Genomic DNA, 10,000 nt, shown 5'->3' on the forward strand with positions numbered 1-10,000 from the left:
CTCTACCATCCATCATCAGGCTGTCTCTCTGGCCTGTTCTCCATCATCAGGCTGTCTCTCTGGCCTGTTCTCCATCATCAGGCTGTCTCTCTGGCCTGTTCTCTACCATCCATCATCAGGCTGTCTCTCTGGCCTGTTCTCCATCATCAGGCTGTCTCTCTGGCCTGTTCTCTACCATCCATCATCAGGCTGTCTCTCTGGCCTGTTCTCCATCATCAGGCTGTCTCTCTGGCCTGTTCTCCACCATCCATCATCAGGCTGTCTCTCTGGCCTGTTCTCCACCATCCATCATCAGGCTGTCTCTCTGGCCTGTTCTCCACCATCCATCATCAGGCTGTCTCTCTGGCCTGTTCTCCATCATCAGGCTGTCTCTCTGGCCTGTTCTCCATCATCAGGCTGTCTCTCTGGCCTGTTCTCCATCATCAGGCTGTCTCTCTGGCCTGTTCTCCATCATCAGGCTGTCTCTCTGGCCTGTTCTCCTATTTCCTTTTAAAGCACAATGGACTCTATTAATAAACATAGGCTACATTCCAAATGGCACCCTATTCCCTACATAGTGCACTACTTTTAACCAGGGCTCTATAGGGAATAGGGTGCCATTTGGGACGCATACAAACAGTTCTGTTTCAGCCCCGGGCCGAGGGGAGAGGGAGGGAGGGAGGGGAGAGGGAGGGAGGGAGGGGAGAGGGAGGGAGGGAGGGGAGGGGAGGGGTCTCAGCAGTCCAAGTAGGACTGGCTGCTGAGTGACAGGTAGATGCTTGTCGTAGTTCTAAAGCCACGGTCTTCTATTGTCTGGATCTAAAGTATCTATAGTTTCCTAAAGGGTTATTTATTTAGTGCTGCTGGGTCACCCTCTCTGATCCCCAGACCTGCTGAAAGACACCCTGCCAGGCCACCCGACCAAGTTAACCCTTTGGTTTCTACTTTAGACCCCAGTTAACCATGGCTTTGGTTTCCACTTTGACCCCAGTCAACCATGTCGTTTGTTTCCACTTTAGTAGGGGTCAGTTAGGATCCACAGAGTAGCACAGAGTGGATACTGACTGTACTGGGGTGTCTGTAGAAAACGTTGAGATAATATTTCATCCCAGACAGTGGGAATCAAACTCACGTTGCTGGCGCCACGCTGGACCAACTGAGGCACACAGATACTGTGTGTTTTTATATGAAGACTAACGTGTGTGTGTGTGTGTGTGTGTGTGTGTGTGTGTGTGTGTGTGTGTGTGTGGTGTGTGTGTGTGTGTGTGTGTGTGTGTGTGTGTGTGTGTGTGTGTGTGTGTGTGTGTGTGTGTGTGTGTGTGTGTGTGTGTGTGTGTGTGTGTGTGTGTGTGTTCTCTTGCAGGGAGGAAGAGGATGCGTCTCACTGTGCGGTGCCCATCTCCACCGCTGTGATCAAACAGATAGTGAACAGGAACCAGGTTGGGTTGGAGGACAGCCAGGAACACATACTGGCAGACTTCTATGGTCTGAAGAACAACAGCCAGCCACCATGGCCCTACGTCAGCAAGGACACAGATAGGTACAGTACAGCGTGTATTTGTGTGTGTGTGTGTGTGTGTGTGTGTGTGTGTGTGTGTGTGTGTGGTGTGTGTTCTCTGACAACAGAGAAGTGTTTAGTTCACCAGAACAGCATCTAACTTTGACAACGGAGAAGTGTTTAGTTCACCAGAACAGCATCTAACTCTGACAACGGAGAAGTGTTTAGTTCACCAGAACAGCATCTAAGTCTGACAACGGAGAAGTGTTTAGTTCACCAGAACAGCATCTAACTCTGACAACGGAGAAGTGTTTAGTTCACCAGAACAGCATCTAAGTCTGACAACGGAGAAGTGTTTAGTTCACCAGAACAGCATCTAACTCTGACAACGGAGAAGTGTTTAGTTCACCAGAACAGCATCTAACTCTGACAACAGAGAAGTGTTTAGTTCACCAGAACAGCATCTAACTCTGACAACAGAGAAGTGTTTAGTTCACCAGAACAGTATCAGTGTTTGAATGAAATAAGCATCTCTTTGTTGTCACTCTGTCTCTGTTGATAACAATAGTAAACTGTGACATTAAGACAATGCAGAGCTATCAGAGCCATTCCTCTAGGATTAGTTTAGATCAGGGATCTCCAACAGGTCCATCGTGATCTACCAGTAGCTACCAGACCACCTATGGGTAGCTCTCCAAACTAGTCTGAAAGTACATACATTTTTCACATGTTCCACCGCAAACTGTCATGAACAAATCTCACAAGTATCAGACACCGAATGCTCCCAGCTACTATCTAATCAAGGCAACATTGACATTATCCCACCCCTGGTTAGCCACTATTGGCTCAAAAAGCCAAACCTAACACAATATCTGCCAGTTCATTTCCAGCAATATTACCCCAGTCTGTCTGTGTGGCGCGAGCGTTTATCTATCACTCAGTGTGTAGCCAGTTCACGTGATAACCGTCTTGTGGATTGACAGAAATACTTTCCCCAAAACCTTCTCAATTAAATGTTAACTGCAAAGTAGGCTTACCTGGCAGGAGGATATCATGAGGAAGTATATGATTTGTATCTATTATTTGTTATTTGCAAATGTTGCCATGAAATGAGCAGCGCAGAACTATCTCTAGACCGGTACATTCCTCACTCACTAGATGCACAATTAAAGGGTCAGATTAGCAATTAAAGGGTCAGATTAGCAATTAAAGGGTCAGATTAGCAATTAAAGGGTCAGATTAGCAATTAAAGGGTCAGATTAGCAATTAAAGGGACAGATTAGCAATTAAAGGGTCAGATTTGCAATTAAAGGGTCAGATTAGCAATTAAAGGGACATTTGTTAGATTTCTTCCAGACCTAAAACAAAATTGTCTTCTGATGTGATTTAAGCTTTGACATTAATTTAGAACCTCCAATTTCGTTGTTTCTCTATGAACAATTGTAATTTCAAGAGTGAAAAATATAACTGAGAACATAATTTGGGAAAATATATAACATAAATTGGGGGAAAAATCAGAGTTGTCTGTGAACCATTATTTTACCAGGTACAGTTGAAGTTGGAAGTTTATATACACCTTAGCCAAATACATTTAAACTCAGTTTTTCACAATTCCTGACATTTAATCCTCGTAAAAATTCCCTGTTTTAGGTCAGTTGGGATCACCACTTTATTTTAAGAATGTGAAATGTCAGAATAATAGTAGAGAGTGATTTATTTCAACTTTTATTTCTTTCATCACATTCCCAGTGGGTCAGAAGTTTACATACACTCAGTTAGTATTTGGTAGCATTGCCTTTAAATTGTTTAACTTGGGTCAAACGTTTCGGGTAGCCTTCCACAAGCTTCCCACAATAAGTTGGGTGAATTTTGGCCCATTCCTCCTGACAGAGCTGGTGTAACTGAGTCAGGTTTGTAGGCCTCCTCGCTTGCACACGCTTTTTCAGTTCTGCCCACAAATTGTCTATAGGATTGAGGTCATCTATTCTGTGAAGTGCACCAGTCCCTCCTGCAGCAAAGCACCATGCCAGCATGATGCTGCCACCCCCGTGCTTCACGGTTGGGATGGTGTTCTTCGGCTTGCAAGCGGCCCCATTTTTCCTCCAAACATAACGATGGTCATTATGGCCAAACAGTTATGTTTTTGTTTCATCAGACCAGAGGACATTTCTCCAAAAAGTATGATATTTGTCCCCATGTGCAGTTGCAAACCGTAGTCTGGCTTTTTTATGGCGGTTTTGGAGCAGTGGCTTCTTCCTTGCTGAGCGGCCTTTCAGGTTATGTCGATATTTACTGTGGATATAGATACTTTTGTACCTGTTTCCTACAGCATCTTCAGAAGGTACTTTTCTGTTGTTCTGGGATTGATTTGCACTTTTCGCACCAAAGTACGTTCATCTCTAGGAGACAGAACGCGTCTCCTTCCTGAGCGGTATGACGGCTGCGTGGTCCCATGGTGTTTATACTTGCATACTATTGTTTGTACAGATGAACGTGGTACCTTCAGGCGTTTGGAAATTGCTCCCAAGGATGAACCAGACTTGTGGAGGTCAAACATTTTTTTCTGAGGTCTTGGCTGATTTCTTTTCATTTTCCCATGATGTCAAGCAAAGAGGCACTGAGTTTGAAGGTAGGCCTTGAAATACATCCACAGGTACACCTCAAATTGACTAAAATGATGTCAATTAGCCTATCAGAAGCTTCTAAAGCCATGACATCATTTTCTGGAATTTTCCAAGCTGGTTAAAGGCACAGTAAACTTAGTGTATGTAAACTTCTTACCCACTGGAATTATGATACAGTGAATTATAAGTGAAATAATCTGTCTGTAAACAATTGTTGGAAAAATGACTTGTGTCATGCACAAAGTAGATGTCCTAACCGATTTGCCAAAACTATAGTTTGTGGAGTGGTTGAAAAACGAGTTTTAATGATTCCAACCTAAGTGTATGTAAACTTCCGACTTCAACTGTATATTGACAGAAAACATAGTGTACAAGAGAAAGCAGTGCACTGAGGACCCGAGGAAGAGTTGCAGAGGAGAGGAGAACAGAAGAATGGGCCTATTGGAAAGATTTTTTTTAATGAATAACTCGCAATGTTTCATTTTTTTAAGTAGCACTCTTGGAGACCCCTGGTGTAGATCATTGGAGACCCCTGGTTTAGATCCTTGGAGACCCCTGGTTTAGATCATTGGAGACCCCTGGTTTAGATCATTGGAGACCCCTGGTTTAGATCCTTGGAGACCCCTGGTTTAGATCATTGGAGACCCCTGGTTTAGATCATTGGAGACCCCTGGTTTTAGATCCTTGGAGACCCCTGGTTTAGATCCTTGGAGACCCCTGGTGTAGATCCTTGGAGACCCTGGTGTAGATCCTTGGAGACCCCTGGTGTAGATCCTTGGAGACCCCTGGTTTAGATCCTTGGAGACCCCTGGTGTAGATCCTTGGAGACCCCTGTTTAGATCCTTGGAGACCCCTGGTGTAGATCCTTGGAGACCCCTGGTGTAGATCCTTGGAGACCCCTGGTGTAGATCCTTGGAGACCCCTGGTGTAGATCCTTGGAGACCCCTGGTGTAGATCCTTGGAGACCCCTGGTTTAGATCCTTGGAGACCCCTGGTGTAGATCCTTTTGTAGCCGTTCTCCAGACCAGAGATGTCCACTGTCATTATGTTCTGCCACAGACCCACTTTCTCACACAAGAGATGGGGCCTTGCATTTAGATAAAGTTTGGCACAGCGGGCAGGAGAGAGCAACACAGTGCAAACATCATATTACTAATGAACGAGAGAGAGAGAGAGAGAGGAGAGAGAGAGAGAGAGAGAGAGAGAGAGAGAGAGAGAGAGAGAGAGAGAGAGAGAGAGAGAGAGAGAGAGAGAGAGAGAGAGAGAGAGAGAGAGAGAGAGAGAGAGAGAGAGAGAGAGAGAGAGAGAGAGAGAGAGAAGAGAGAGAGAGAGAGAGAGAGAGAGAGAGAGAGAAGAGAGAGAGAGAGAGAGAGAGAGAGAGATTGCTTTCTGACTGGATCAAATGTGCTTAGCAGCTTCTGTCAGGGGGGCTGCCAACGGAGCTCAGCTTTTAGAAGTGTGAAATCTGACAGCCGTACTCTCCCACATCCCTCTCTTTCCCCGACCGGCGACAGCTACAAGATGTTTGCTTAGTGATTACTGAGGTGTTTCTCACCCCCCCAGCCCCTCACCCCCCAGCCCAGTGGAACAGCCCCTCACCCCCCCAGCCCAGTGGAACAGCCCCTCACCCCCCCAGCCCCTCACCCCCCCAGCCCAGTGGAACAGCCCCTCACCCCCCCAGCCCAGTGGAACAGTCCCTCACCCCCCAGCCCCTCACCCCCCAGCCCCTCACCCTCCCAGCCCAGTGGAACAGCCCCTCAACCAGTGTTGGTGATGGCGTGCCCACTGGAGCCGCTTCTTCTTGTTTTTAGTTGATAGGAGTGGAACCTGGTGTGGTCGTCTGCTGCAATAGCCCATCCGTGACAAGGACCGACGAGTTGTGTGTTCCGAGATGCCGTTCTGCACACCACGGTTGTACTGCGCCGTTATTTGCCTGTTTGTGGCCCGCCTGTTAGCTTGCACCATTCTTGCCATTCTCCTTTGACCTCTCACCAACGAGCTGTTTTCACCCACAGGACTGCTGCTGACTGGATGTTTTTTGTTTGTTGCACCAGTCTTGGTAAACCCCAGTAGAGCACAGTGGAGCCCGGTAGAGCTCAGTGTCAGTCCTTCCTCTAGTCTAGATGAGATGACTGGACCATACCTTCAGTGGTTACACACGTCTTCTCACTCACTACACACACACACACACACACACACACACACACACACACACACACACACACACACACACAGGGCAGAGGAGTCCCCCCTCACAGCCCATCTCTCCTGTTTAAAGCCTGTCTGTCTGTAGGGATTCCTGCCTCAAACCCCATCACTAAGTACTAAGGCAGTCTGTCTGTCTGTAGGGATTCCTGCCTCAAACCCCATCACTAAGTACTAAGGCAGTCTGTCTGTAGGGATTCCTGCCTCAAACCCCATCACTAAGGACTAAGGCAGTCTGTCTAAAGGCTGATATCTTCAGGAAACTAACTTAAAGCCCTAAATGTGTAATAGTCTGTGAAATAGAAACAAATAAAGCATTGTTTCCATAGCACCCGTGATTTATGAGGTAACGGCCGAGAGGAGCTGGGCTTTGTTGGAGAGGGGAGTGTGTTTGTGTGTGTGTGTGTGTGTGTGTGTGTGTGTGTGTGTGTGTGTGTTTGTGTGTGTGTGTGTGTGTGTGTGTGCGTGTTAAGTGTGTGTGTGCGTCCCCTCAGTGAGTGAGGTCCCCTGATAGACATCAAGTATTTTAGCGCTTCTATCTGATTGATGTATTCATCATAATCACAGATTGACTTGAACCTCGTCTCCATCCCCCCTCTCTCTCAAACAACAGCAGTCTTTCTAGTTGGCTGTTCATCATGCTTAGTGCCTAACCCCCTCTGAACCAAACGACTCACTGCTCTCAGCATGCTGAACCCTGCTACCAGTTTAGACCTGAGCTCTCTGGGAAGAATGGCACGGTGATGTTAGACCACAGACTGGGAGATGACCTAGAGTCTCCTCTCTTCTCTAGGCCTGTTCCCTCCCAGAAACAGCAGTGTTCAGCCTGGCTCCAGCCGGAGTGAAGACACCTTCCAGACCGGTCTCTGTGGCCTGCTGGGACCTGCTACGAAAGGGGGTACAGGGGGAGCGGGGAACCCCTCGATCCCCTCTACCAACCAGACACATGCTGTTCAGCTGCCTGCCCACCCAGGACCCTGGGCCTGTAGCTGGGCCTGGGTCCTGGAGCCTCCCGGCCCCCCGTCAGACCTGACTTCCCCAGGCAGAGTGTGGCAGTCCCTGGGGAGATCTGCAGCAGCAGTGGCCTGAGCACCAGGTGGGTGAAACAGAGTGGAGCAGAGCAGAGTGGGTAGTGACTACAGGACACAGAGAGAACATACCCTGGTAGAACAGAGTGACTACAGGACACAGAGAGAACAGACCATGGTAGAACAGAGTGACTACAGGACACAGAGAGAACAGACCCTGGTAGAACAGAGTGACTACAGGACACAGAGAGAACAGACCCTGGTAGAACAGAGTGACTACAGGACACAGAGAGAACAGACCCTGGTAGAACAGAGTGACTACAGGACACAGAGAGAACAGACCCTGGTAGAACAGAGTGACTACAGGACACAGAGAGAACAGACCCTGGTAGAACAGAGTGACTACAGGACACAGAGAGAACAGACCCTGGTAGAACAGAGTGACTACAGGACACAGAGAGAACAGACCCTGGTAGAACAGCGTGACTACAGGACACAGAGAGAACAGACCCTGGTAGAACAGAGTGACTACAGGACACAGAGAGAACAGACCCTGGTAGAACAGAGTGACTACAGGACACAGAGAGAACAGACCCTGGTAGAACAGAGTGACTACAGGACACAGAGAGAACAGACCCTGGTAGAACAGAGTGACTACAGGACACAGAGAGAACAGACCCTGGTAGAACAGCGTGACTACAGGACACAGAGAGAACAGACCCTGGTAGAACAGAGAGAACAGACCCTGGTAGAACAGAGAGAACAGACCCTGGTAGAACAGAGTGACTACGGGACACAGAGAGAACAGACCCTGGTAGAACAGAGTGACTACGGGACACAGAGAGAACAGACCCTGGTAGAACAGAGTGACTACGGGACACAGAGAGAACAGACCATGGTAGAACAGAGAGAACAGACCCTGGTAGAACAGAGTGACTACGGGACACAGAGAGAACAGACCCTGGTAGAACAGAGTGACTACAGGACACAGAGAGAACAGACCCTGGTAGAACAGAGTGACTACGGGACACAGAGAGAACAGACCATGGTAGAACAGAGAGAACAGACCCTGGTAGAACAGAGTGACTGCGGGACACAGAGAGAACAGACCCTGGCTACGGGACATATAGCACAGAGCCTTTAGTGGTCATGCCCTGTTAAACACTGGCACTGGAGCCATAAGGGATGTCCTCATCATTTCCACTTCTCGCTCTCTCTCTCTCTCTCCCTCTGTCTGTTTCTCTCCATCTCTCTATCTCTCTTCTCTCCGGGGGTGGCCTAAACACAGGCTCTTATAGACCACTGTTTGGACAGCTAAACAGAAAAAGCGTCCTCCTCTTCATAATTGGGCCCGTGAGTTCAGAAGTGATTTTTACAACATGGGTTACAACACAGATACTTTCAGTCTTTTGTTATTTCATGGCCCAGCTGTGTTTCCCTCTGTCTGTCCGTGTGTGTCTGTCCGTGTGTGTGTCTGTCCGTGTCCCTCCCTCCCCAGGTGCCTCCAATCAGGGCCCTCACTGCAGGCCTGCCTCCAATCAGGGCCCTACACTGCAGGCCTGCCTCCAATCAGGGCCCTACCCTGCAGGCCTGCCTCCAATCAGGGCCCCACCCTGCAGGCCTGCCTCCAATCAGGGCCCCACCCTGCAGGCCTGCCTCCAATCAGGGCCCCACCCTGCAGGCCTGCCTCCAATCAGGGCCCTACCCTGCAGGCCTGCCTCCAATCAGGGCCCCACCCTGCAGGCCTGCCTCCAATCAGGGCCCCACCCTGCAGGCCTGCCTCCAATCAGGGCCCTACCCTGCAGGCCTCTGGGCTTAGTGGGGGATAGAGGGATGCTGGGTGTGCTGCTGGTGGTTAAATGACTCAGTGTTTGGTTGTTCCAGAGCGTTGGTGATGACGTATCAGGAACACCTGGGTATCACCTACGTGACGCTGAATGAAGACCCCTGTCCTCATCCACAACCAGACCTCTCTCTCTATGCTGCTCAGGGAGAATGTCATGGGTAGGGCCAGACACACACACACACACACACACACACACACACACACACACACACTCTCTATTATGCCTCCTGCCAACCTCAGACACGGTGTTAGAATTTACACCTCTCCACATAAAACACTCCGACCTTGGGACGTAGGGCCCTGAGTTGTTCCTGACTGTTGTTCCTCAATCAACTCTCAACTCTCAATCTAAGTCTATGTCACGAATGGCACCCTATGGGCCTGACTGTATCCATATCATTTATTGCACCATGCACTTTAACGGACCACGATGGAAATGAGTCATTGACTTTATTGTGTTAACCTAGACATGTTTTAAAATTTATGTACTGTGTGAATGTCTTTTTTTTTTTTTATGGTCAAATAACATCAATTAACTGTTGACCATTTGTCCCCCAGAACCCCCCAGGACAGAGGTGTACTGCCACCCCCTCCCTGCTAACTCCTCCCTCCACCATGGACTCTACCACCAATACTCCAGCTTCCCTGACTGCAGACAGAGAGAGCCTCCACCCACCCTGCTGCTAAAGACCAGTCCTAACCCTAACATGCCCCCTGGCTCCAGTCTGCAGCCCAGCGACCTCCAGACGTCTCCAGAGTGGAGCGACCCCGTGGACATCAACTGCCCCGGCGCACAGGTCAACAACTAATACTACCCACT

The 10,000-nt window shown here is 48.8% G+C and overlaps 1 pseudogene across 1 annotated transcript in view; it reads left to right on the plus strand.

Moving 5' to 3' along the window:
* LOC311123631 (intermembrane lipid transfer protein VPS13B-like) overlaps positions 1 to 10,000 on the plus strand; it is a 24,423-nt pseudogene that overhangs the window by 2,208 nt on the left and 12,215 nt on the right. Inside the window, exons 3-7 of the transcript XR_014615157.1 lie at positions 1,343 to 1,519; positions 5,665 to 5,845; positions 7,100 to 7,402; positions 9,219 to 9,338; positions 9,739 to 9,977. The product of XR_014615157.1 is annotated as an intermembrane lipid transfer protein VPS13B-like (transcript). The remainder of the gene's footprint in view (positions 1 to 1,342; positions 1,520 to 5,664; positions 5,846 to 7,099; positions 7,403 to 9,218; positions 9,339 to 9,738; positions 9,978 to 10,000) is intronic.

Source organism: Coregonus lavaretus (genome assembly GCF_964263955.1).
Source record: "Coregonus lavaretus genome assembly, contig: HAP1_SCAFFOLD_1907, whole genome shotgun sequence".
NCBI classification, from domain to species: Eukaryota; Metazoa; Chordata; class Actinopteri; order Salmoniformes; family Salmonidae; genus Coregonus; species Coregonus lavaretus.